Raw genomic sequence first — 6,000 nt, 5'->3', positions numbered from 1 at the left:
AACCTTAGCTCAGAAAAGCCTGAAATAGTGAAATTACTCATTCCCAAACTAGAAGTTTCAGACAACAAACGCCTATGACGGACTAAGAATCATAGCTCTTAAAAGTTCAAATAGCAGACTACACATCCCAAATCATATGTTTCAGACAACACATACCTATGAAAGGCTAAGAAATTTAGCTCATAAAAGACAAAATAGCAAACCAATCATCACAATCATATGTTTCATACAACAAACGCAAAAGAAAAGCTAAAAAATGATGCTCAGAACAGTCAAAAATTACAAACTAGATATTTCAAATCCTGGGTTTCAGTCGACACATAGCATTAATAGGCTAAGAAACAATGCTCAGACAGTTCATAAATAGCAAACTAAACATTCTAAACACTAGGTTTCAGACAACATTCACCTACGAAATACTAGGAAACCTTAGCTCAGAAAAGACTGAAATAGCAAACTACACATCCCAAATCATAATTTTCAGACAAAAAATACCTATGAAAGGCTAAGAAACCTAGCTCAGAAAAGTCTAAAATAGCAAACTAAACATCCCAAATCATAGGTTTCAGACATCACACACCTATGAAAGACTAAGAAATCCAACTCAGAAAAGCCCGAAAAAGAAATTTACATATCCCAAATCATAAGTTTCAGACAGCATTCACCTACGAAGTACTATATCCCAAATCATAAGTTTCAGACAGCATTCACCTAAGAAATACTAAGAAACCTTAGCTCAGAAAAGTCTGAAATAGCCAACTACTCATCCCAAACTAGAAGTTTCAGAAAACAAACACCTATGAGTGACTAAGAATCCTAGCTCTGAAAAGTCCAAAAAGCAAACTATACCTCCCAAATCATAATTTTCTGAAAGGACACACCTATGAAAGGCTAAGAAATCTAGCTCAGAAAAGTCAAAAATAGCAAATTAACCATCCCAAATCATAGGTTTCAGTCAACGCACACCTATGAACGGCTAAGAAACCCTGCTCAGAAAAGTAAAAAAATAGCAACCCACACACCTCCAAATCATAGGTTTCAGACATCACACACCTACGAAAGACTAAGAAATCCTTTTAATAAAATTCATAAATATATAAGTACATATCAAAAAAATTATTTTTATGAAATCTCACTAATAATATATGATAAAAAAAATAGATCAGAAAATAAAAAAATATACAAAGATAAATAACTAACTATCTGTTTCAGTAAAAGAACACCTAAGAATGTCTCAGAAATTCAGCTCAGAAAAGTGAAAAGTAGCAATCCACCCACCCCAAATCATAGGTTTCAGACAACACACACCTATGAAAGACTAAGAAATCCAGCTCAGATAAGTCAAAAATAGCAAACTACATATCCCAAATCACAGGTTTCAGTCAACACACACCAACGAAAGACTAAGAAACCTAGCTCAGAAAAGTCGAAATAGCAAACTACTCATCCCAAACTATTGGTTTCAGACAACATTCACCTACAAAATACTAGAAAACCTTAGCTCGGAAAAGCCTGAAATAGCAAACTACACATCCCAAATCATAATGTTCTGACAACACATACCTATGAAAGACTAAGAAACCTAGCTCAGAAAAGTCGAAAAGAGCAAACTACACATCCCAAATCATAGGTTTCAGACACTCCACACCTATCTAAGACTACGAAATCCAACTCAGAAAAGCCCGAAATAGTAATTTACATATCCCAAATCATAAGTTTCAGACAGCATTCACCTACAAAATACTAAGAAACCTTAGCTCAGAAAAGTCTGAAATAGCCAACTACTCATCCCAAACTCGAAGTTTCAGACAACAAACACCTATGAGTGACTAAGAATCCTAGCTCTGAAAAGACCAAAAAGCAAACTACACCTCCCAAATCATAATTTTCTGAAAGGACACACATATGATAGGCTAAGAAATATAGCTCAGAAAAGTCAAAAATAGCAAATTACCCATCCCAAATCATAGGTTTCAGTCAACACACACCTACGAAAGGCTAAGAAACCTAGCTCAGAAAAGTCAAAAAATAGCAACCCACCCATCCCAAATCATATGTTTCAGACACCACACACCTATGAAAGACTATGAAATCCAGTTATGAAAAGTCGGAAATAGCAAATTACATATCCCAAATCATAGGTTTCAGACAACACTCACCTATGAACGGCTATGAAACCTAGCTCAGAAAAGTCAAAAATAGCAAACTAGTCATCCCAAACTATAGGTTTCAGACAACGAACACCTATGAAAGTCTAAGAAATCCAGCTCAGAAAAGTCAAAAGTAGCAATCCACACATTCCAAATCATAGGTTTCAGACAACACACACCTATGAAAGACTAAGAAATCCAGCTCAGAAAAGTTAAAAATAGCAAACTACATATCCCAAATCATAGGTTTCAGTCTACACACACCAACGAAAGACTAAGAAACCTAGCTCAGAAACGTCAAAAATAGCAAACTACTCACCCCAAACTATTGGTTTCAGACAACATTCACCTACGAAATACTAGAAAACCTTAGCTCAGAAAAGCCTGAAATAGCAAACTATACATCCCAAATCATTATTTTCTGACAACGCATACCTATGAAAGGCTAAGAGATCTAGCTCAGAAAAGTCAAAAATAGCAAACTACACATCCCAAATAATAGGTTTCAGACACCACACACCTATGAAAGACTAAGAAATCCAACTCAGAAAAGTCAAAAATAATAAACTACGTATCCCAATACATAAGTTTCAGTCAACACACACCTACTATAGTATAATAAAACTTAGCTAATAAAAGCCAGAAAAATCAAACTACTAATCCCAAACTATTTGTTTCAGACAACATTCAACTAGGAAATACTAGGAAACCTTAGCTCAGAAAAGCCTGAAGTAGCAAACTACACATCCCAAATCATAGGTTTCAGACAACACACATCAACGAAAGACGGGGTGGTCGGGGAGAGCCTTTGAGGGTCTGTGGGTCCCTTGAGGGCCGGTGGTCCTTTGGGAGCTCGGGGGGACCTTTGGGGGCACAGGGAGGGCCTTTGGGTGCCTGGTGGGCTTTTGGGGACCGGTGGAGGGCCTTTGGGACCCCGTTGGTCCTTTGGGAGCTCGATGGGCCTTTGGGGGGCCCGGGGAGAGGGCCTTTTGGGCACAGGGAAGGCCTTTGGGGCACAGGGAGGGCCTTTGGGGGTCCGGAGGGACATTTGGGGACCGGTGGAGGTCCTGTGGGAGCTCGCTGGGCCTTTGGGGCCCGGAGGTGGACCTTTGGGGCACATGGAGGGCCTTTGGGTGCCTGGGGGACATTTGGGGACCGGTGAAGGGCCTTTGGGACCCCGTTGGTCCTTTGGGAGCTCGATGGGACTTTGGGGGGCCCGGGGATGGCCTGTGGGGGTCTGGGTGGGCCTTTGGGGCGCCGGTGGTCCTTTGGGAGCTCGATGGGCCTTTGGGGGGCCCGGGGATGGCATTTGGGGGGCTGGGTGGGCCTTTGGGGGGCCGGTGGCCCTTTGGGAGCTTGGGGGGCCTTTGAGTACCGGGGGCTTCCTTCGGGGTTGGGGTAGGAGGATTGGAACCCTTTGGGGTTGGGTTAGAGGACCTCACAACATTGTTCAAATGAAACTTGTGTATTATAACGACCACAGAGTTTCACCATTAAATTCTCTTCTAAAACCTTTCCTAAAATCTTCTTTCAAAATGTCTCTAACTGTTTCGCCGAAATAGTTCCATAGCCTGTCTAAAACGGTTTCGCCCAAATAATCCCTAAACGTAAATTCAGCGTGTTCCTTTGTTATTGGCATCTCTGCGCTAACGCATTTCAAATTAATAAGAAACCTTTTCGCGCGCTAAAGCAATTCATTGCTAAGATGTTTCTTGCCTAATTGTGTCCATGGCCTTTGGCTATTAATATCCTTTGGAGTTCGACCAAAAGAGTTGTTCCCGAGGCAAAGACATTATTGACTTGGATCTATTCCTGGAGAAATGTTTCTAGGGCGAAAATTTTTAAAGTCTGACAGATGATGTCATTGATTGATTGATCTGTCAAGAAATGGGAATTAATTTGTTGTTTCTAAGGGGAATTATTGATTCACGATAGGTGAATTGAGGTCGACAGCACAGGTGTTCCACGGTCGATGTTGTTGTAAGTGCACGCTCTCAGCGATTCAAGGTCGTTGTTGTTGTTGTTGACACACTTTGATTACGCAATCAAGTTCTCGGAAATTCACTTCCCCCTCGAGTCCTAGATCAATAACATTGTTTCCCGTTAGAATTCAATGCGCATGTGCAACCTTCGCCCCGGAGCTATTACACATAGAAACATCAAAGAAATTGACCTGGAAAAAAGAGGTCATTGACACCATTACGTAATCTTTCTCCCTAGGGAGGCTATGCCCTTATTTGGAGCCCCGTCAGTATTCTATGCCCATATAAGGAGTCCCGTTTGTACCTCCTGACCCCTCTCTACTAATAGGCTACTGCCCAATCTTGAACAAAGGATCTTAAAATTGAAGTATATCAATCATGGACAGATTCAATCACTGACATGTGTTGTGAAAACGAGTAATCATATTTAAATAGGCTTGGCTATAAGATTGTAGTCAGCCAATCCCAACTATCTGCATGTGGTCCAAGATTAAGAACCTGGTGTCCTTGTTTAGGGAAGATACATTTTAGTCAAAACATTTGTCAACATCACAGACCGTCCAAGTACTGGGGTTTTTCACCCAAAATTCTCTTTCATGTAGTAGATATGGTCTGGCTGTTCGAGCCACTTTCACACATTACTTCTCCCACCACTCATAGTCGTCACACTGGCCTTTGCAGTGTGTTCTACCTTCTCCCTAATGGCCCTCATGGATGACTTTTACAAAGTTGCCAACTATAACCCAAATCAAAACTAAGTTCACGTTCTTTTTCACTATCTTACCCAAGAGAACTGTCTGACAGTCACTGTCTGAACCTTTTCAGTTTCATTTTCACCCTCAGGGCTGTCTTCTCACCAAATCTCTTCGCACCCTGCTTCTAAGTTTTTCTTGATTTTGTTGCTTCAATTTTTTCTTTTCCACCTCTTCTTTGCCTTCCTTGTAGCAAAGGTAGCTTCAATCTTGGCTTTCACTGATGTACCAGTGAGCACTTTTGTTCTGGTCTCCTTTTTTCCTTGAATCATTTCGTTTTCTTGGTGGTGCTGGGATGTGGTTGTACTTGTTCAGGTGTCACTATCCTATTTCACAGTGGCTGCAAAATCACAGGGCTTATTGCAAGCATTGGGTGAGAGGATGGCAGTACAGGTAGAGATGGGGTCGAAGTTAGAACCTCTGATGAGCTTGGCAACTTACCACTAGCTTCATGGGCTAAAAAACATTTAGTTGGTCTGTATTTAAGAGCATAGATCTTCATTATCAAAACAATATGGAAATGAAAGGGGGTATTCCTTCCAAATTCCTTCTGGATGTTTGATCATGTGAAAGCTAAGGGGAAAGATTTTCCTTCCAACCCAGCTGTGATGTAAATGGTGAAAATTCTTATTGATGGTGACGGTTGCTCGATGAAAAAACAAACAAAAAAACACTGTTAATTTTGATAATTAATTCTGTTCGGAATACATAACTGTTATATATTTCAACTATTATGCAATGGCTGAAGCGTCAGAGCCATTTCGTTTCAACCAGATTTCTCCTTCTCTTGATGAATAACGAAGAAGACTAGCATCCAGCCAGCGACTCGCGAAGTTTCTAACTCGCGAATAGGCCCAAATCTGACAAAAATTAAAGCTGGGATTTGAGAAAGACTGATAAAAAAAAAAATGTTTTACGGTCAACAATAATCTGCCCAGCAGAACGCCCCTGCTACTATTTTTTACCCCCGCCGCCGCCGATCTTCGCTTATCGGCAGAACTAGCCACAAAGAACTAGCCCTTTCTTTTTTATTTAAATTGTTTTATTTTTCAGTCAATTTTTAAGAAATCACAGCAAGGCAACCTGTCTTAAATCCCCCTTTAGAAAATTTAAAAT

Source organism: Artemia sp. Qi Xiang Cuo, unplaced genomic scaffold (assembly GCF_049724085.1).
Source record: "Artemia sp. Qi Xiang Cuo unplaced genomic scaffold, ASM4972408v1 HiC_scaffold_2954, whole genome shotgun sequence".
NCBI classification, from domain to species: Eukaryota; Metazoa; Arthropoda; class Branchiopoda; order Anostraca; family Artemiidae; genus Artemia; species Artemia sp. Qi Xiang Cuo.
The sequence above is the reverse complement of the archived record's forward strand: the minus strand, read 5'-3'. Positions refer to the sequence as shown.